The sequence below is a fragment of the Ambystoma mexicanum genome, chromosome 2p (genome assembly GCF_040938575.1).
Source record: "Ambystoma mexicanum isolate Mex_15411 chromosome 2p, UKY_AmexF1_1, whole genome shotgun sequence".
NCBI classification, from domain to species: domain Eukaryota; kingdom Metazoa; phylum Chordata; class Amphibia; order Caudata; family Ambystomatidae; genus Ambystoma; species Ambystoma mexicanum.
Window position 1 is genome coordinate 1,107,471,303 of NC_090923.1, and position 23,489 is coordinate 1,107,494,791.

The following is a 23,489-nucleotide window of genomic DNA, read 5'->3' on the forward strand; positions in this document are numbered from 1 at the left end:
CCCTATCTCTTCTTGTCCTTGGGCTTCTCCCTGCCTTTGTTTGCACCCTGTTGTGCCCCAAGTTTTAGGCATGTTGTGCGGTGGGAGGAACGTTGCCAAGCTTCCTCCCTCAATTTGCTGCTTGGCTGCCTAGGCAGCCTTGGTTTCTTGGGGTTAGTTGGTTATATTGCCCTGAGCCCCTGGTTTATTCCCCCATGCCTGTCAGCTCAATTGGTGCCCTATTCCGCGGCACTGGCCCTAATCTGTGGAGCCCAGAGCCGGCTGACCTGCTAACCTTGTTGTTTGTTTGTACAATGACGACTTGAGGCATTGTCTTGTGGTTGGCAATAAAAGGCTGTAGTTTTTATAGCACAAAGTGTAATCATAAAACATATTTTGGTAAATGTATTTATCCAAAAAACACACAATGATAAATACTGTTGGGCACCGGGACCGAGGGGCATCTACCTGACCCATGCCGCCACACATGGATGGGTTCTCGGCCATCCAGGTTCCCCTACAAGTTATGGTACAACTTGCATCCTCTTGTGACTAAATTATTAATATCAGCGTGGAATTTGTCCATTCCAGTAACCGACAGGTGGACCCCGTCTTTGTGGAACAGCTCCGGGTCTGCTAGCGAAATCGCAGTGTGTCGTATGAAATGAATTCCCCTGCTGGAGCAGAATTTTTCTCCAACATGCCCAACCCATCGCTTGCTTTTAGTGCTTAATGCAATGAGCTCACTTTCCCTAAATGCCCCAAAATATGCAATGGCTAATGCCACTTTAAACAGCTGTCTCGAACTTGTGCGAGCACACGGTTTCCAGCAATTTTAGAAGTATTCTGGTTTTCACACAGTTTAAAGGACACCTCTTGTCCTTTTGTGGGCCCTCTAACTTTCCCCAACCTTTCAATGCGTAAGTTATGAATGGGCTGCGCGTTGGGTCCGATCCCCCTTGTATTTTTGCAAAATAGGCTACTGCTGAGAAGTGCCTCTTTGCCCATTCTTTTTTCTTTTTCTGATTGTATGCCCATTCTTGAAAACGATTCCTTTCTTTTGTTGTTACCAGTTCTACATGCTACCTTTTTGCAAATTTCAGTACCGTTACCAGACACTTGCTATATTGTTTTGCTGTGTTTGTTGTCAAAGATTTTTTGGCAAGCCCCATTAACAACCCTGTTGCAAGGTCTGTGCAACTGTCAGGAGGCATGCTCCTGTTAGCACCCGTTTCTGAGGTGCTTATTTCTGCTGTTCTCTCACCTTGGCTCCAGCCGTCCGGCGTTGACGCAGTTGGTTTCTTCATCTCTGTTAGTATCTCCCAGCATTCTTTGAGTACTTCTGTCATCCTGCTGTCTGCCTCTGGTCTCATATGGCGAAATGTATCCCACTGAAAGTGAGATAATTCATCTGCAATGTTATTATCCTTGCCGGCAATGTGCTTAGCTCTTAATTCAATATTTTTGTTCAGAGTTATAATGGTCTTGGCCTTAGTATTCTTAGGACCCAGTGGCATGTAGTTGATCTCCTGTTTATGATCCCTACTACGGCCATATTATCTGACCATGCAATTAGTTCAGAGTTTGCCAGCCGGTCGCCTCATACATGCAGAGCCAGCCAGATTGGTATGATTTCCAGTAATGTTGTGTTTTTTTCCAGTCCTTGTGCGTGCCATGCTTCTGGCCATGATCCTTGTCACCGTGAATTCTCTAGGATTGCTCCAACGCCTTTGCTTCCTACGCATCTGTAAACGGTGCCCTTTTCCTGCTGGTGTTCAATGGCATGCGCCACATTATTTTTGCATTGAATTTAACCAGAAATTCTTCCCATATTGATAAGTCCTCCTTTACTTCCTTCCCTAACCTTATGTGTAGGTGGGGTTTTGCGCACCCTGTAGTCTTAATTTCCAAACTCCTTGAAAAGACCTTCCGTGATGGGATTACTCTGGCTCATCCCTTTTCCCTGCTGGGATCCTGCATTCCCCTGCGGCTGTATCTATTTCAATACCCAGAAAAATTATGTTTGTGGCAGGGTTGGAGGTTTTTCTTTTGCTATAGGGATTCCCCAGTGCTCTGCCATTTCTATCATTTTCTCTAGCGACTGCCAGCATTCGTTAGTTCCTGGCTGGCCTATTAACAGGAAATCGTCCAGGTAATGGGCCAACTGTGCCCCCGGTCTCTTCAGGAAAGCCAATTGAAGGAACAAACCGAATTGTTTGAATAACGCGCATGATATTGCGCACCCCACAGGTAGGCACTTATCTGTGTAGAATTTATTCTCAAATGTAAAACCCAACCAGGGGTGCGACCTGGAATGGATGGGTAGTAGTCTAATGCAGATTATATATCTAGTTTCACCAGTAATGCATTTTTCCCACAATTTTTAACTAGCCTGAGTGCATCCTGGAAATGTGTGTATGACGCCGCTGTTTCTGTGTTTGGTATCCCCTCGTTTACCAACTTGCCCTGTGGGTACTACTGGTGGTGTATTAATCTATACTGCCCTGCCTCCTTTTTGAAACCCAGTGCTGAGCATATGTATTTACGGAAAGGCACTGTGTCCCATGGCCCCCCCAATTCTCCCGAGCTCTAATTCTTTTTGCAGTTTCTTTTTTTTACTAGTGTAGGGTTTTCTCTTGCTGATAAGTTTAAAGGTATTGCTCTCGACCATTGGCCTTTAAAGGGGATACTAAAGCCTTCCATGAATCAGTCTTTTATTCACTGCCTTATTTCCTTGTCCGGGTATGCTTCTAATAAGTGCATAAAATTCTTTATTTTAATGGGTGTCTTACCAGGTGTTTATATTTTTATCAGCTTTGTTATCCTCTGCCCTTTCACCTTGATATTGATGTTTTATACTGAGTGCTCTCCCTGCTGTCAGACAGGTCTCATGGATCCTCTCTTTTTGGGATTTTACTGGGCAGTCTAGTGCATCCATTGCTGCTATGTTCGCCCCCACATTTAGTGCATGCATGCTTATATCTGCACTCCTTCCCCCATGAGCAGTACCCTTTTTCAAACTTCCAACATGTAACATTGCTTTTACTGGGATTATGTGGCTTGTTTGCGTTCTGGCTGCGGGTATTTGACCTAGCCACCCATGGCTGTTTTTTACAAAAGGGCTGTTTGCCCTTGTTTTTGTGTTATGGTTCCATGCATTTCCCACTGTTAGTCTGCATGTTTTTTGCATGTGCCATGCTTTTTCTCTGTGCAGCATGGTGATTTTGTTTTTAAAACCTCGTAGTAGGCTTGCCTGCGCCTCATCCCACTCTATTTCTGGGCGTGTTGCCATGGCCCTCCTGAACTGGTCCTCATAAGTGAGCCATGCCTCCCCCAAAGGTTTCCCTTACCTGCCTGATTTTTATCCTAGTATGTGAACCGCGTCCTGCATTTGTTTGGGAATTTTTCAGAAACTACTGTTGCCATAAAAACTACAACCAAACAGCATCCCCAAGGATGTTCACCCAACAGAAACCAAAGAACCAACTGAAAGACGGTCATGAAAGGAGGAAACTAACGACTAAATACACAGGATCACCAAGACGAAAGCACTAGAACGCCACATCAACACCACTCCGACCCTGATCCTTTCAAAACCTCAACTGACAGTGTCACACTAGAGAACAAGAGAATAGAGATATTACCAACCCAGTCCCACACCCGGAGAAAGGATCAGACACACCTAGCAATCCAAACAATTACTCACTATGATACAGCCTTGTCAGCGCAGCACCAACAAAGCGAGGCGGCTCATGAGGAACCAGTATCAACCCAACCCACAGAGATACAACTGTAACGGAATCAGAAGTACCTGGACCAGGAGACAGACCCCACTAACCCAACCCTCAATTTTCTGCATACTTAAACCACACAAGGCCACACAACCATCTCTCTCTCAGCAATCCGCACGCACTTTACCACACCTCATCAACAACACATAAACATCACCTACAGCACTCGAGGTCTCGCCCGATCCGATACTAGCACCAAAGCCCAGCACTCGGTGTATACCGAGCTGAAACTGCCAACATCACATCACTTCTCCCACTCTCCTGCTCCCCTCCTCCCGACTAACCCTACCCGTCATTCCTGTTTACAGATCCACCATAGCGCCTGGGGACCGATTCCGTTGGTGACAGTGCTCTATTTAAGTACCTCTACTTAACATAACATAACCAGTTGTCAAAAAGAAATTCTACCAGCGAGTTTCTAGCTATGTCCTTCTCTTTTACCTTCTTGGGATCCCTGAATACATCATAGCCTTTTTATTCCGCTTCTAATAAAGAGAATATTTCTATATGTTCTTTCTTCCCTATTTTCTCTTTTGCTACCTGGTCAATGTTCCATGCTAAGGATCTCCTGAAACAGTTCTGTATTTCTTCCTGTAGTTCCTTAATTATAGCTGGTATTAGTGACTGTGTGATCCCAGTGCTCCCTTCCAGGAGTGAAATCTTACCTGGGTCACTGTTTGTGTTATTTGCTGATGGGCCTGCGTCCGCCGACTTAGGCGCAGTTGTTATGACCCTATTTATTCTGTACTGCCTTGGGTGTCATTGTGACCCCCCACCCAAGCCCTTAAATGCCCGTTTTCCTTTGTCACATTTTCTTCATTTGCCCCTATGTCCCGTACTCCTTTTCCCCCCAATTCTGTCATCATTTTTTCAACCTTATCAAATTTTGCATTTACTATTAATTCTTGCTGTGCATGTGTTTGCTTGTAAATTATCCATTAATTCAGTTATACTTGTTTCTTTTTTACCTTTTTTTTTTTTCTTTATTTTCCCTTCTGTGTCTGCTTCCTCTGCTGTGGATGGTTTTTCTCCTTGTTTGGCCTTCTTTGGTCGCTCAATCTTGTCCAGCTCAATGATGTCCTCTTCTTCATCCGTGAAATCGCCTAATCTCGTGCGCACCCATGCCCAGTCATGTATTTGTTCTGCCACTGCTACCCGTTCCATAAGCCTGTTTCCTCTTCTCTCTGCACTTGTCAGTGCTTTTACTGCTATATCTCCTTTCCATGGTATGCTGGCCACACACACTTTCTTCTTTCTTCTATTAGTTTATAATACTTGGCCTTCAAAGAAACTTATTCTGCTCTGAGGAGTCTAGCTTCTTGCACCGCATGCACAGTGTTGTGAAACCCTGCTTTGCTCCTGAAGAAACTGACAGTGTTCCTGCTTTGTGTAGGTTTTGCCTGCTCGTTTCACCGGCGGTGTTGTAACAGATCTGTTTACAGTATTTTCTGTTGCACTGACTCAGTTCTGCTGGACTAGTCCTCTGGCGCTGCTTGAGCAGTGCTGTGTTATTCCGTTTCCCTGGTAACCCAGGCCAGGATCCCTCTTTTGGGTCCTGCTGGGTGGTTTCTCTGATGAAACTGACAGTGTTGTGCATTTTGGCTCCCCACCGGATTAGTTATCTGCCTTGCTTTGCGCAGCTTGACACACCGCGGTGGCTGCCCTTCATCTCCTCCGACCAGATCCTCAGCTTGGCCTGCTGCTCCTGTGCTTTTGCTGGTGAGTTTTTTTGTGGGCATCGCTTCCATCTTTCTGGATCACTGTTGGGGCTAGCTGTCCACTCCCCCTGTTGTTGGTTCTGCTGGACCTCCAAACTCTGCAACCTCACTCTCAGTTGCAAGCCGTTTGAAAACGTGAGGCGTGGCTGTCGTCTGATGAAACCGGCAGCTGTCCTGCTAGATTAGAATGCCGACTTGTAGCTTGTGTAGGAACCAAAACGGAGCAAGTCAAAGCTCACGCTAGTATGTTCGAGCAAGCCAATGCTGCGAGTTAAAAGCGATGCGAAACCATTTATAATTCCCAATGCACTTAACCGGAGCAGGGTAAAGCTCATCGCCAGCACACTTGAGCAGGGCAATGCTCAAAAGAAAGAAGTCTCCTGCGTTTGCGGAATGACTGTTGGTGCTCCCAGTTCTCTCCTTTTAATCCCCTTCCATAGCCTGAAGGCTATGCCTGCTTCCATGGGCTTGCTGCCCTTCTGGCCTGCTGGCGCTGATGGCCATTCGCACCTTGGTGTAGCCTCTTTTCTCTGCCTTTGTTCCCGATTGCTTCCTGTCCTTGGGCTTCTCTCTGCGTTTGTTGGCACCCTGTTGTGCCCCAAGTGTTTGTTGTGTTGTGCAGCGCGAGAATGCCCCAGGCCCCGGGCCGTGCAAAGTACGGCTCGATAGAGGGCCTGGGGGGTTAGGCGCGGGGTGGGGGTGAGATGGCGCGAATAAACATGGGGAGGGGCAGCCAGTTGGCGCCACTGCCCCAGCGTTGCCAGGCAACAGCCCCTAACAACAGGCAAGGTGTGAGGGGAAACCTGCAGGGGGGCTGGGCAGGGCCCGGCCCCCTGGATAATAACAAAAGGACAGAGGGGGTATAAGTATGGCCAAAGGACAAGGGAGAAAAACAAACCAGGCAAGACGCTCACCTCGTACGGGTAGGCGTCTTGGGACCTGGGCAAAGGAGAAGGAAGCGTTTTGCCTCTGCGGGCTTTTCGTGTCTTTTTTCTTTCTTTCCCACTACAGCTGAGAGGACTGCAGCGGCGTCTGGAGCAACGGGCGGAGGGTCTGGAAGGAAGGAGCTGCGGGCGGCACCCACAAAACAGCCCGTTTGGTGTGGCACTGGCTTGACAGGAGCGGCAGGAACAGGACCTAGAAGCCCACCGGGAAGCGAGAATCATTGAGGGCAGGAGCAAGGAGCCCGAGGAGGACTGAATTGGGGTGCGTGCCATAGGAAGTCTTCTTGCTCATACTACTTCATGCCAGCCATTCTCCTTCGCTTTCTCCTGAAGTCAAGCTGCCCGTCCACATCAGTGCCATTGGGAACGCTGCCGTGTGTGACCTCTTCTGCCAATTCGGGAGTGTTACCCAACAGCAGCACTTTCAATACCAGGATCTTTAGTCAATATTCACAAAATAGGAACTGCAAGTCCAGGATGCACCGGGATGCCAGCTGTAAGTGTCACTCCTGGGGTATAGTGGGCTGAGCAGGGTGGAAGTATTTATTGAACTAATTTCTTGGCCGCCCCTGAGAATGTTTGCAAAGTCACAAATACTCGTTTTCGTGCGTGGTAGCCACATTTGGAAACAAAGAGTAGTTTTAATGAAGCTGAATTGCAAAAGGATGTCCACTCCCTAATAACTACCCGGTATTACCCGATCGTCTATTTCGTTTATACAGCGAGCAAGAAAGGAAGGCGGGTCCGGAACATTACACCAGGGAATCGCCGGAGCTGCGAACACAGAGCCCTCGTAGCGCAGCAAGCAGCGCGTCAGTCTCATAAGCTAAAGGTCATAAGTTTGAGCCTCGGAGAGGGCACAAAAATTTAATTTTTCCCGCTACGGCAAATGATCTAGGCTCAGCACAAACGTAAAACAGGAGGCGGGGCTCACGGAGGACACAAAGGAGAGCGGGAAAACCCGATAAGGATTTTGCCCGGACCAATAGCACAGCGAGTGGAGTGCTTGCCTTGCCATCTGTGCAAAGCCTGCTGATACAGGTTCGGATCCTGCCAGGGCCAAACTCAACCTTTCATACTGCCGAGGTCGATAAAATGCACGCCACACGCTATGGGTAGTAATAAGCAGCGCTCAGATGCCTGAGGGTTCATAGCCTATATACATGCTAAGTTATTATTCACACGGCTGGCCGGCAAGGTTACTACTCAAAATACAGGCGACCCGAGTTCAGATCCCACGATAGGTGTGTCGTTAGTGTTCTTGACCACTTTTGTCACTTTGGAATTATTTCCGCAGAAACATGAGATTGATGCAGAATTGGTACTCACAGCTTTAGAGTTACTAAGAATACGGGCCCACGATAGGTGTCGTTTTTGTTGTGGTCATTTTTTACAAGCATGAGAATGATGCAGAATTGGCACTCCCAGCTTTAAAGTGGCAGTAAACAGAATTGCTGTGGGAGAGGACAAGACCTCCAAAAAAAAAAATTAAAAAAAAGCTCTGTTGGAACAGCCCTCGGAAGAGCATCAGACAAAAGAAGAGCACCATAGAGAGGAAGATCCCAGAGCAAAAGAGTGGGAAGCAATGGCTGAAGCAAGGGCAAGAAGAGCGCAGGAATTTAGCGCATGGGCTAAAAAAAAAAAAAAGCAGAAAGGGAATATGGAGCACAATGGGTACTGGACCTGATGCAGAAGGAGGAGAAGGCAAGGGCAATGTCACCTTTGCTACTAGAGGAGTCCAGCCGCAGCGAAGATGAGGCAATAATACCACAAGGCCAGAAACGGGCGAGGGAAGTAGCAGAGGGGCCACAGGAACAGCCGGAGGAGCCCAAGACGAAGCAAAAGAAGACCAACAAAAAGGTAAGGAAATAATTGATAATAACATTGGGGAAAAAATTGTCAAAATGTTGAAAGAATGCATAACGGTTCAGGGTAAGTCGCCCAGAACTCAGGAGGGAAAAACCACAGGGCCGAGCAAACTGCAGTAACATCCGACAAGGAGGAGAGGAGCGAGGATGGGGAAAGGGAGCACTTGAAAGAAGACCAGGGCAGAAGGGGCAGAAAAAGGTGGGGCGAAAGGGGTACTGGACATTCTGCGGAAGGAGGACAGGGCAAGGGAAAACGTCGCCTTTACTGAGTGAGGAGGACAGCGGCAGGTGAGGGCACTGCCACCAGGACAGAAGAAAGATTGGAAGCACATCGCAAAGAGAAGGGGCAGCCAAGAGTGCAGGGGCAGGTCCAATTCCACAACCAAAGTAGAGAGCAGCAGGGGGGAACAGTGGGATCCCTGGGAAGCATGGGTAAAACGGAAAGGAGTAATAGTTAAGGAGAGAGTTAAGGGCTCTGGCGTAGAACGGGCAGGCAAGAGTGCAGGGGCAGGTCCATTTCCACGAGGTGACCCAGGGGAGACGGGACACAGCCCTCAATAGGCACCGACGGTATTGCAACAATACCCAGAGGATGGAGTGGTATTGTAAACTTAGCAACAAGGGTCTTGAAGGTAGACAAAGCATTGGGGGGGATGCATGAAAGGAATACGAGAGGGAGTGAGAAGGAAATGAAAGGTTACCCAGACAGAGGGTGGGACGAGGAGAGTTTTTATCGGTACATGTTTAACGGATTAAAAGATAAAGGGGACCACAGGGTCCACAGTTCAGGAGGGCAACAGGAATAATGGGAAAATAATGATAGAAGCAAAGACAGGGACAACAGGGGATATGTTAACAAGGAATCGTTTGAGGTCAGGGGAACAATACCTTTGGGGCAGTCAATAGGGGACACAGAGAGGACGGCAGAGTAGCAAAGTAACATACCATCCACCAACGGCACAAGGGCGTGGCAGGGGAGATATCGGAAAAACATAGCTGGGAGCATGGAGCATAAACAGAAGGGCAGAAAAGGGGGAATTCCAAAGTGTTCAATAAGAACAGTCATATGGCAATCGCCTACCAACCAGGAAGAAAAGATAGCTCTGGGGCAACAGTAGGCAATCGTACGGCAGAGAACGCCCACACCAGGGAAGGCATGGGTTCCACGAGTAAGCACCGGAAATAATGAAAAGGTTAGCCATAAGGCTGACTGGGAAAGGAAAATATGGCCACCTGTATGGCAGGAAAATAACGCCCATACCGGAAAAGGCATGGGTGCCAAGAATAAGCACTGTAAAGAATGAAAATGTTAGCTATAAAGGCTGACTGGAAAAGGAAAAGATGGCCACGTGTATGGCAGGAAAATAACGCCCATACCGGAAAAGGCATGGGTCCCAAAAATAAGCACTGGAAAGAATGAAAAGGTTAGCCATAAAGGCTGACTGGAAAAGGAAAAGATGGCCACGTGTATGGCAGGAAAATAACGACCATACCGGAAATGGCATGGGTCCCAAGAGTAAGCACCGGAAAGAATGAAAAGGTTAGCCATAAAGGCTGACTGGAAAAGGAAAAGATGGCCACGTGTATGGCAGGAAAATAACGCACATACCGGAAAAGGCATGGGTCCCAAGAGTAAGCACCGGAAAGAATGAAAAAGTTAGCCATAAGGCCGTCTGGGAAAGGAAAATATGGCCACGTGTATGGCAGAGGAAAACGACGCCCATACCGAAAAAGGCATGGGTCCCAAGAATAAGCACCGGAAAGAATGAAAAGGTTAGCCAGAAAGGCTGACTGGAAAAGAAAATATGGCCATGTGTATGGCAGGAAAATAAACACCCACACCGGTAAAGGCATGGGTTCCACTGGAGGAGAAGGGAAGGTTAGCAACAAAAAGATATCCGAGAAATAAGTAAAACTAAAGGAAACAGGGCGAGTCAAGGGAAACCTGGGCAGGAATGCACAAAAAGGTTACGAAACGGTTAAGCAACGCAGAAAGCATGTGCAGAATGTACATTTTTAGACGGGTGTAAAAAAACAAAAAAAACAAAAAAAAAATGAAGGGAAGGGTCAACAACAAAAAATATGTGAATCCTTGGAAGGGGCTTTTTGGCCAAAGGGAAAAGGTAAAAATTGGGAGGCAGCACATCTAGACACAGCTACATACACCGCGAAAATAGCAGGGGTAATAGACCCGCTAATAAAGTAAGAGTTGAAGGGTTGGGGCTAGGTTGAAGGGGCAGATAAAAAAAGATGCGATAGCATATTAAAGGGCCTGTAGAATAAGGGAGCCAGTAGACCGGAATACTGCAGCAGGGGATGGCCTGGAAAGAGGGAAGGTTAACAGGGGATCTAAAGGGATCTCAGGCTGAGGGAAACAGATTTTCATGTCAACAATAATACCACATAGAACATAGGATGGGGCATTTTGCAGACACTAATTTGAAGGCATTAGAGGAGAGGGGACGCAGACACGGGTACTTTTGGGGGGGAACCTGAGCGGCCGAGGCAACGCCCACTCAGGTGTGGCGGCACGTGTCCAGGAACGGATTCCCGAGGGTAACCGAGACTGTCCAAGGAGAAGGCTGGCATCGCTAACCCTGGACACGGTGTGCCCAAAAGCACAGACACATGTTGTTATCATGATTCTTGTTTGTGTTATTTTCTGTAGAAAATAAATGCCTACGGCCAATCATTTTTCCACAACAAATCTGTCTGTAAGTCATTCCATAGTATAGGAGGTAGGAAACAAGAGCAAGGAGAAGCCCACACTACACAGCCTATGCCCCAGGCCCCGGGCCGTGCAAAGTACGGCCCGATAGAGGGCCTGGGGGGTTAGGCGCGGGGTGGGGGCGAGATGGCGCGAAGAAACATGGGGAGGGGCAGCCAGTTGGCGCCATAGCCCCAGCGTTGCCAGGCAACAGCCCCTAACAACAGGCAAGGTGTGAGGGGAAACCTGCAGGGGGGCTGGGCAGGGCCCGGCCCTCAGGATAATAACAAAAGGACAGAGGGGGTATAAGTATGGCCAAAGGACAAGGGAGAAAAACAAACCAGGCAAGACGCTCACCTCGTACGGGTAGGTGTCTTGGGACCGGGGCAAAGGAGAAGGAAGCGTTTTGCCACCCAACCCACCCTGCAAAACTTCAGGAAGAAGGAAACGAGCGGAGAGAGGAGCAGGAACGCCGAGTACTTTCTTCGGTACACAGTAGAAGAAAGTCGTAGGCGGCACGTGTCCAGGAACGGATGCCCGAGGGTAACCGAGACTGACCAAGGAGAAGGCTGGCATCGCTAACCCTGGACACGGTGTGCCCAAAAGCACAGACACATGTTGTTATCATGATTCTTGTTTGTGTTATTTTCTGTAGAAAATAAATGCCTACGGCCAATCATTTTTCCACAACAAATCTGTCTGTAAGTAATTCCATAGTATAGGAGGTAGGAAACAAGAGCAAGGAGAAGCCCACACTACACAGCCTAACGGCGCCAAGCTTCCTCCCTCCTTTTGCTGCTTGCTTTGGGTGAGTTGGTTCATTGCCCTGAGCCCCCGGATTATTACCCCATGCCTGTCAACTCCATTGGTGCCCTATTCCGCGGCACTGGCCAACTTACCTTTACTGTCACACTATTGCTTCTCGCAGCCAGAGCCGGCCCAAGGCATGGGCAGTCTATACGGGGACCCAGGGACCTGTTGTCAGAGGGGACATGCAAGGCACCAGGGTCTGCCTCAACTGCTGTGCAGCTTCCATGTAGAAAGGTCACGTGAGGCTTCGGTGTTGCCTCCCAACCTCCTTTGGCTTCCTAGAGAGACACCTGTTCCCAGCAGCCCATCAGATGCTGCAGGCCCTTCAATCACTGCGTATCACTTGCTTTCTTCAAGCAGTGCATTAAAGTGGGGAAGATTGACAAATAATAGCCCATTTAAGAGACCATTGTTTTGGAGGAGAGGTTCGTAAAGTTTCTGTGTTTAAGAAATGCAAATGGGCATTTTCATTCTGAAAGCACACACAAAGCACTAGTTAGATGCCTAAATCTATGCTCTCCTCCAGGTCAATTACAATATATCAAACAAAACCATTTTAAATTAGCTACATTATTTTCAGATGTTCATATTTAACACACCAAAAATAGTTTATTTTTGGTAGAATTTGATATTTTCATCACATCATATATGAACCCTGCATTTGTCAATCACTGAAACACAAACAGGTAACCTTTTCACATATTACATGTAATACGTCTTAAAAATACATTTTTAAAACCCAAAGTCATATTTCTGTTATGATTTATATATTTGAGTGGGTACCTTACTATGGTATGTGTACTTTTGAAATCCTCTTTATAAAGCAGAGTATTGTTGATGTTGAAAGCCAGACGTGGGGTTGAGGAGGGGGAATGATCAGAGTGCAAGTAAGTCCTGAATATTTACCCAGGATGTGGCAAGAGAGGTTGTAATCCTGCAGACTGTGGCCATGTGCTGCTTTTCAGGGCACAAGTAAAGGATCCAGGTGAGTGGACAGTGTAACTTTTTTCATGGGGCGGACGCAACCCCATTGGGTCTTTTTGAGGTCGGTAAGCTTGCTTAAGGATTTGGCTACCAGGATTTCACCCAGGTTGTCATGTTGCCAGTTTCCAGAGCAGACACTTAACCACAAGGCGCATGAAATCATCATCAAAGCACATGCTGGTATTGGGATTTTATTTTCTTGGGAATATTTCACTACATATTGCTGGGTTAAAAAGGTGAGCACCTTTTATACTTCGCCAGCCTACTTAATGAAACATCTTCTCTCTCAGGTTATTTTTCTGTTGATGATAACTTTTTTTGAAAGGCCAATGCTCTTTTGTCTATTGCACTTTCTTCTAAGGGGAAAGGTCAAGTGAACCACATTTGTATCTTTCACTTTAAGATATGTTTGCTTACTTTGTGTATATTCTTGGGTGCCAGCTTTTGATTTTCGCTATGGGGGAAACGTTCCCATACCGAGTGAAGCACGGGAGCCACACTCATCCCCATGTCAAAACGCCACATTTTACAGCACATGTTGATGTAGGAATAGGAAAGCATGATTTACTGGAATGTCTAAACAAATAACATCTCAGCAACAGTCTCCCAACCTGCTCAGTTTCCTTTGCAACTTTCTGCTATAGGATCCCCTGCTATTCTACACCCTGCGAACAGTTTTGGCCTGCTCACCCGCTCCAATCAAAGCTCAGGGGATACATGAATGAGGCTACCTTTTCATCTTGTAGTGAGCAGCACTTGATAAATGTAGTTATTACAGTCCAAATAATCCTTATCTGTAGCTTCTGAAAAAAAGCATATTGCTAATTCAAACAATATGCCCAAATAAACACAGAATGAAAATAAAAACAATCGTGACTTATTTTAAACTCAGGTTTCAAACTTATTATGAAACATATTTTACACCATATTTTTGCAATGCCCTCCACAGATAGTGTTTTTAAACCATAGTATTTCTATCTATTACATCTGGGCAGAGATGTGTTCAAGTGCCTGAATCGCAGACTGCTCTCAAATCCAGCCTTCACCGCTTAACCAAAGTGAGTGTTCCTGGGCAAATCTTTTTATCACATTATGCTGTATCTGCCAAAATTAGAAGTCTGTACAAGATATTCAGCTGGCTGCTACTTTAGAAAAATGCCTCACTCCTGATATTGCCACACAGGTAAATGTTAACATTGACAATTCATATACTGGACGTCACAGTGTATTTGTCTACTACCTTATGCATGACCACGTGTTTTTAATTTAACTTCCCATTTTATCTTTGCGTACTAAAGACTCATTCTGTGGCATCACTGATATCACTATTTATGCAAATTACGCAGCTACTTGTAGGGAAGCAGCTTGTTTATTTTGGAGGATGTGCGTGTGACACCCAGTCCTGTTGCGTTTCTGGGACCCCACCTTTGTTCATCAGCAGAGCTGAAGATCTCCCCCAAAGGAGCAGTGGAGGATCTGCATAACGCCACAAGAGTAACAGGGACCGGTTTTCCTCAGTGGGAGAAGCTCACATGTTTCCAGAGCTGAGAGGGACTTTTGGATTTATACTAATTGACCTTTTCACAATTGATAGTGAAATTAAGACATATATGTAGGGGGAACCCCCCGCAACCCCCCCCACTCAATCCAAAACCCCCCGCAAACCCCGACCCAATCCCATTATATTATTTATTACCCCAAACCCACCCACACAGATATATAAAAGTAAAATAAAGGTAAAGGTCAATTGTGCAGAAGGTCAATTAGGAGCACTATTAGGTCAATTAGGACAAAAGGTCAATTGTAAAAGGTCAATTTGGGTAATACCAGACTTTTCACTATCATGCTCGCAGCATTACAACGCTGAGTGCAAAGCGTACACCGATTTAGAGTGCTGAGCAAATTGGAGTAATTCACTGGCATAGTTTAATTACTGCAGGAGACAGCTCGACGATCTCATAACCTGACGGTCCAAATTTGAATGATTTTAGGTCACGTGGCGTGCAAGGCGATAAGTGATTGCTAAGCTTGACTCAAGAGTCTTCATATTTACCAGCTGAACAAAGCAGCAGAATGGCTCAATGCAACGTTCAGTACTCGGACCCAGAAAGGTCTGAGGAGGAGCAGGACCAGCAAGATATAGCACTTGCAGCAGCTTCAAAACATTGATCAGATCCTCAGTGGAAACACCTATAAAGGGAGCCATGGCAGAGATAATTATTACTCCTCCTCAATTACGGATAGATGACATGGAATCACCTTTGAAAGGCCAGGATGCCCCAGAGGTACCAACAAAAGCACAGTGTAGCAGGGGGTGATGAGACAGCTTGCAAGAGAAAGAAATCACACTGACCTTATACAGCCAAGCATCTCTTAAGAGTCACTATCCCAACTAACAGACCAGCGATTGGCTAGTGACAATTGACCCTTGGCGAGTAAGAAATGGTATGCTGTATTTATAGAATTGAGGTGACGAGTGACTTTCTGTGGCTGGCTAGTAGTTTGCAACTTTACATTTTACCCCTGTAACAGAGTGCACACATTTCACCCATAGACATGCGGGGATCACAACATTCATACCTAACACGATACATTTTTCCAAAGCCCTTCACTGGCATTTGACTGACACTTCACTAGCCCCACCATTCTTTCTAAGGCAATGGCTCGTTGCCAGTCACTCCAACCCCACCGTATCAGCCCACAAAACCCCCACAAGCTTCCCAGAGGCATGTGAGGTTGGTCCTCTGTCTCATATCAGACCCTGCCCTTACCTCATGCTTGTGTTGAAACACAATCTCAAATGGTATTAGACACATCTGACCACATCAAACTCCACAAGTCAAAGGCCTGTGATTGGTTATCCTTCCTCCCTATTGGCCTTCTGTAGGCACAAGCCTGATATGTGGTTGATTGTACCTCCGCTGATCTTGCAAAGGGACCGGCCTGACATCAACAGGACTGCACCTACCATGACTGGCACTATCTCATCTCTTTATGCCTTCCTGGGATCACCAACAGGGTAAGTTGAGTTTTTATTTATTTTATTTAGTTCCCTGCCTCCTACGTCACTAAACACAGTGTATCATTCAAACCTTGAAACCTTGGAGAGTGCAATGTGTGTGTGTGTGTGTGTGTGGGGGTGGGAAGGTAACATCTGAAAAACCTCTCCAAAGAAGCTACAAATTAGGTGTAGCGGGGGGGGGGAGGGTGTCGTACCACTCACCTTATAAGGAGATAGATGTAGGCGGGCACACAATATACCTATATTATAGAGTCAGTCTACGGCAGTCGACTATCTTTTTTCTTCCTGAGAGGAGCTGCAGCGATGTGGTTGTGCTGCCGTTTGGAGTCCCCCTTCACTGTGCCTTTAAGGAACTTGCTGGTGCTGGTGGGCGTACTCTACTTAAACTCGCCCCAAGCGCGGAGTCGAGCGTAGAGTCAGTCTACGGCAGTCCACGGCTGGTCGAGGCTGTGAGGCTCCCAACGAACAGTGCGACCGCAATGACGGCGCAATCAGGCACGAGTGGCCAGGCGGTTCCAGGCACTGACCCCCTCACCCGACGAAAGACAATCCAACAGCGTCGGATGCAGAACCCCTGGACCGCTCTGAAAGCCGACTCGTCGCTCGAGTCCGCGAAGGTAAGCTCAGTGCCACGGAAACGTGTGACTGAGAATAGTTTGGACTCACGTACAGTACAAACGATATCCTGCCACCGCGACAGTCCCTCACCTGTACTAAAGAATAAGCTTTCTGAATGTTTATCAACTGACTTACTTCCTGCCAGTACAGACACCTCTATTTTTGAGAACGGGGCCAAAACTGCAGGCTCATTGAGTTTGATCATCCCTTTCGACAACCCCGATAGTACAACTTGCCTACTATCATCTGGTCATGTTGACCTAAATGAAGCTGTAACTGTTGGCGATGAGTGTCTCATTGAAATGAGACCATCGAGCCAGTCAATAGACTCTGTGGCCATAGGTGTGACTGAGCCTGACCTAGTAAGCGAGGTCGAAAACTCAACTGCAATCATGGATGTAAATAAAGAGGAAGCTTACCTCCCACAAAGACCTTTACTATCCTTGCTTGATCTGCCTTTCCTTCAACAAAATGTTGCGTCACCAGCCATGGCTACTCATATTCACTCCGACAAAGGAGATGAGTTTTTTAGGCGTTCGACTTGACCGACGCCGAGCTAATGGAAGCCTCGCAAGACGAGGATGACACCATATCACTAAACGATTTGGACGTACCATCTTCAAAACTTTTGAAAGAACCAGCTATTTGCGTCAACGATCACGACGACACCATTCTGGCCGGTGGCCCTACAGCAACCAATTCAAACAACAAGAATCAAATAGATTCCAAAAACACAGGACAAAGAGCCACCCCCTGTCGAGAAGCTGAAGTAAAATCTCTAAAAAAAAAAAACATTCCAGTGTGCCTCCTCCATTCACCTACGGACTCAATTGTTTGAGACTGACGACGCTAGGTCGCGAACGAGCAGTTCCCCGTTCGTTGGCCAGAACCAACGAGTTCAGGAGACTTTTTCCGACTGGGCCCACAAGTCAAGTAACACGCTGCTAAAACCTCCTTGTGATGCGCTAACAGACCTTTCGTCGGGGCTTGCCCCACATTGTGGAAACCTAGTACACAGCTGCAGCTGCTCTGATGATAGAGAAACCCAGGCTTTAAGTCGTCGGTCACACAACTCTTGTATCCAGCATCATAGGATGTCGCCCGTGCATTCTTCGAGACACAGGGGACCGCTCTTAAACCCACCACACGCCCCAAAGGGTGCCATTATGAACGTAAATGGAGACTCATCTTTAACATCTGATCCCCAGTCTGACTCAGTAAATAGCACCCATTCAAATACGGCCGACAAGACTAGTGCCGAGTCTAAGCCTAGCCTCTCGTCGGCAGCAGCCATGCAGATCTACAACAACGTTTTGGCCGCCTCGTCAGCTGCACTTCTGCCCTTCCTGAAGATGTATGAATTGCTTCACGAGGCCCACAAAGATCAGTCTTCACTCATCAGTTCTCTAAAAGAAAAGATGGACAGCTTCAACTCAGTTACAAACTTTTTACAAAGCCAGCTTACCCAGGAAGCTGAGCGAACTTTGCGCTGGCAAGAGCGCCTAAGCGACCTTGCCGCACGCCATCATTGCCAAAATGACTCCCTTGCAGACGGTCTACTTGAGGCAGTGAAGTGGATGCGGCACTCCACCGCTGAGTCGATCTCCAGAGTGGACACCCAAACAATCGGATTATCATCTGTGAGCACATCCGACGCAAGCTCAATTCCTTCATCAGAGTCCTTGAGTCAAGGCTCTAATAAACTAAAAGAGCGGCCATTTCCCAGCTCTACAGCCAACTCAATACCCAAGGCCATCCCCTCAATAATGTCTCAACTGACTCAAGCTTCAGTATCAATCAAGCACAAGTCTGACTGAACTGTCAATGCCTCAGTGCCTGCTCAACTTACGTGCCAATCACAGCTTGATCCACCAGTGATACACATTGACACGATGCCTATAGTGTCATTTGGTATTTTCCAAGGACCGCCAAAACAACAAGAAGGTCAACCAATAACCACTGAAAGTTTCTTAAAGGGTCTATTTACACAAACACGACCAAGAAAATCGAGGCAGGTAACTAGGAAAGGTGTACCGTCTTTAAACACACGAAACCTGATTCGAAATCTACCCACAGATGCGAACACATGCCTTTTTAAGCGTGATGATACAACTAAACAGACTGTGGCTAACACCGCAAAAGATCAAGTCAGATCAACACACGCTGTCGGGTCATCGGAAGTCCACTCCAGTAAGCGTCAAAGAAGGGACTCCGATCCTGAAAGCATTGTAGGGAATGTCTCTAAATCCATGATCGATATTTGCGATCTATCCACATACTCCGATGACACGTCGGACGTTCAACCTACCGCTAATCTTGGCGTGGCATTGGAAGTTCCACAAGTGGGGCGTTTTTCGAATAGAGTGTCAGCATCAAGCAGCAACGAGAAATTTGATAATAAGTCAAAGATGTCTGAGCAAAATAAGGAATATTTATAACTGGAGGGACAGCCCTGGTATTGGACAGGATATAGTGGGCTGGGGTTTCAAGATATATATATACACAGTGGGTGGTCCTGTCCTCTAAAGTTTAGGGTACTGCACATGTTTTTGGGCAGTACATTTTTTAACCTTCCTGGGTTTCTTATGTCAGGCTCAGTAGATCCCTAACATAAGGTGAGAAAACAACCTTAGACAATTAGTAGGTTTTTGTAAAGGTAGCCTTTTTTATTTCTTAAGTGGCTTATTTTGCAATTTTTTCAAAAATATAGAGAAGACAAATGGTCAGTTCAACTCAAAGATTGAAATGAATAAGCATGTCAAGGCATGGAAATGCACAATGAAGAAACAGGATTTAACATTTTCATATTTCAGTCAACATGCTGGTCTGGGACTGTGTTTTTATAACAAAAAAAGGGGGGGAAATATACAATTTTCCAAAATCAACCTTGCATAGATCGGCATACACAGTAAGTCCCAACTCCTTATCGGGCTGACCCATCCAACTATCGCCCGATTTCCCTGTTGGATACCATCGGAAAAATGTTTGCCTCTTTTCTACGTCAACAGCTTGCTCAATGGTCAGTCGTGGAACAAATCCCAGACACGCGACAAACAGGATTCACAAAAGGAGTCGGTGTCGAAGTGAACTTGTTGTTAATGACCATCTTAAAACTTGAAAGTATAAGGGCTAAAACACCTCTGTACGTCGCCTTTATCGATCTACGTGGCGCCTTTGATAGTATTAATCGCTCTAAGCTATGGCAAAAATTGGAAAACTGGAACTGTCCAAGTAACTTGATCGACCCAATAAAAGCGCTTCATTCAGACACAGCCATCAGCATACGTTTAAACAATCAAGGCGCCCTATCTGATCAAATACCTACGAACATGGGCGTGAAACAAGGCTGCCCACTAGCTGCCGAGCTGTTCAAACTCTTCATTGCCGACATCCCTGCCCATCGCACAAATGTGAGATGTTTTCCACCAATCCTAAATAACACCGAAATTGGATGTCTCATTTATGCGGATGACGACGTCCTTTTAGATAAGACCCAGATAGGCCTACAACGGCAAATGACAAACTTACATGAATATCTCATCAAAAACGATCTGGAGATAAACACTGACAAGACCAAGATCGTCGTCATTGGTAGAACAAACCTCAAAAGATAAAGGGCCTTCACTTGGTACATCGATAAGAACCCGCTTGATGTAGTAGACTCAATAAGATACCTAGGAATCTCTTTTAATAATTCCCTCTGCGAACATAACTGGAAAACCGACCTAATAGCTCAAATGACTCAATTCAGCATACAAGCACAGCTCTTGATTAAATCATATGGGGAATTCACTCTTACTCCCATATTGACATTCTATTCTCAAAAAGTAGTACCGGCTATTACTTTTGGTTCAGAAGCGGGCTGGAGCATAGATGTGGCTTTTTGGCAGAAACTCGAGGGTATTTTTTGGCGGCGGGTCCTGAAGCTACCAACATACATTTCAATGACCCAGTTAAGACATGAGCTTTCCTTAAACTCGTTATATACTACTGTCTTGTGGAAATCTTTAATGGCATTCCGTAAAATGATTGTAACGCCCAAGTCTCCTGCTTATCAGATCTTCTCAAAAAGTGCTGGACCTGGTCACTCCAATTTACTTGAAGAATGGAAACAACGCTTGGCACAGATATTAACTGGTGCCGATTTAAATACCGACAAACTAATAACGAGACCACAATCTGCGAAAAAAAAGTTTGAGACTGTGAAGTGGATTCAGAATAAGGAGAAAGATGGCCTCAACATTAGATGCTGGAATAGGTGAACTTAAGCTGGGAGTTCCATGTAACTATCTGACGAACTGCCCGTCGAGACACCATCGTGAGCAGTTCCTGCGAATACGGCTGAATGCCATTGACACAAGAGCCATGTTGTGGCTTCGTCACTCCAAAGAAGTAACTGATGATATATGCCGATTTTGCTTGAAGGAGCCCGAATCCCTAGAACATTTAATAACTAAATGTACGACAATTACGGCAAAACGTATCCTACATCTTGGGAACTTCACTCCAGCGAGCCCCGACTCTCGAGATTGGTGGTCTCATGCAATGGCAGGCAATTCCGTGAAACTATGCTGTGCGATAGTTGATTTCATCGCCTCTCTCAAATTGAAGGCTGTGGGTCAATTAACACAGATTGTGCCGCCCTAATCATGAAGCTAGATGGTACTTGAACGGTGGCTTTGGTCGTTCCTGTGTTTTTATGCACTTATCTTTCTTACATTTTCTCTTGGTTTGGTCTTGTGTTAGCGTTTTTGGAGGAATACGTGACAAAAAATGTTTGTAATAAAAGTCTGATGTCACAGTGTTATGCTGAGACATATTAGACTGATGTTGCAATAAAAAGAAAATAAAAAAAAAAAATTATATACCTTTACTGAATACTTGACCCTCCTCTTACCTGTCTCCAGCCCCCTTACCTGGGTCCAAGATCACCCCGGTGAGCCCCACTGTGACGTGGGGAAGGGAGGAAAAGGCAGATATCAGATTTCCCCCAAAAACCCCTAACGGAAAAGGTTAAAGTAGCTGGCACACAAAGGCGGACAAAGGAATGCTGCTGTATGGTTCTTTTCGTTCTTTTAATTGTTATATGCTTACATATGTTTCTCTTCCGGTACACTGTACACCAGCAGGGTTTTTTGAGAGTTTTTTTATAAAATAAGGAGAAACTCGCAAGACAATATATGCAATTAACTTAACCAAAGCAGCTGCGTATCTAAACCTTAAAAGCAAAAATATAAAAAGAGTACTTTTAAATCTTACAAATGCAAAAGGGTATAGACCCTAGGTAACCCAGGGTCATCCAGATGTGGACCCCTTGCTCACAGTGTCTTAGAGGGGCTCAGCTTCACCTCACTGATGAGGGCCGACTAGGGCCGAAACACGTGTCTGGGGTTGCTGATGGTACTCTTGTTCAGCTGAGATTTGCCTAGCATTTCGGTGCTGCTGGACTGCCCTTGTGGGTGGTACAAAGACTGATCTATGCAGATGGATATTTCTCCTCTGGGAAGGGTGCAGTGAGCTAAAACGTGGTTGTAGATCCTCCTAAATGGAAGCAATTCCATAGAACACGGTATTTGACCCATGTTCATTCTCAGTAGATGGGCTTGCACACTTTGTAACATTAAACTATATACAAAGTCCAATCGGTGCACTGTACAAAAAACGATTTATAAAAACACCTTACTTCAGCCAGGACTGTCTCAAGATCCTTGATGCTGTTCTGTTCTTAATGTTCTTTTTGATGGCGATGACCCTCTGGCAATGGTAGGCAGTAGTGGCGGTAACTGTGTGTGGGGGCCCTAAAAGTCTTCTGTTTGGCTGGGCTGTTTATGCTACAAGCAGCACAGCAAGCAGATGCAGGGTGGGGTTGGGGGACACAACTCTCTTAAACCTGGGCCTATTCTGCCAGGTGTGGGCCAATGAGTCCTGGTGGACCACATGACAGGGGAAGGCGGCCCCTTACATTTTATGCAGCCCAGCAGGGCTGAAAACGTTTGGCACTCCCTGCTGTTAGCAGCAGAGAACTTAGGAGTGTCTGGGGCCAGCAGCAGTGACTGTGGCCCACCTGGGGGGGGGGGGGGTGGCAGTGCTCACAGGCGCTCCCTTGCTTGTCAGAGGGCGCCCCAATGCAGGGCCGGACAAGAACAGAGCGGAGGGCCTCTAAACCCATAGATGGTTATTTCCGTTATCCCCGGTGTTCTGCCCCCACCTGCAACAGTTTTTTTTAAACATTTTTTATAAAAAGGTTAATTGAACCCTCGCGCGACTACTCTGGCGCTGTAAGTTTTTTTTTTTTACCTTTCGCTTCGAGGTCCCTGTCTCAGCTTCTTTTGCCGGGGATCCTATTCTTTTAATCCCCGTACGGGGTGTTACAAAGGTACACAGACAGGCACAGCTAAGGAATTCCAGAAAGGTCTGATGAAGCTGTAATGTTTTAAAACATTTCATTTCTTTCTGCCTGAGGACATGGTCTCAAGATCATGAAAGTTTGCATCTTAATTACTTTGTTAGCCCAATTAAGGTATACAGTTGTTGTATACCTGTCTTGGTAATACTGCATTTTTCTTTGCAATAATTATGTATATTTGTATGTATAATTACACAGGTTGTATACATTCTACACTTCAGATTTTTCAGTCGTATTGATTATCTTTATATATAAAACGGAATATGTATGTGTATGTTTTTCCGGCTATACACATCCACACTGTTGAACCCACGTCTACCATATTTTGCATGGATTCCTCTTTTCTCGGGCAAGATTGTAGTCTGTTTGGATGCAAATATTTCGCTCTGTAGACACCCTCATTTACTGTTGCGCACCTCGATTCACTACACTAAGTACTAGAAGGAGGCAACATTTGGAAAAGTGTCTGAAGCAAAATGTTCGGTTATTCCTCTGAAATGTATTACTGCTGTGTACAGTTCGAAAATGTTTATTAAAGCATTTTTAAAGGGAATACAAAAACACATTTTCTTTATCACACCACTGCAAATATGGCAAATGGCAAGGTTACAGTTTACTCACTAGAAGAGAGCACAATCAATC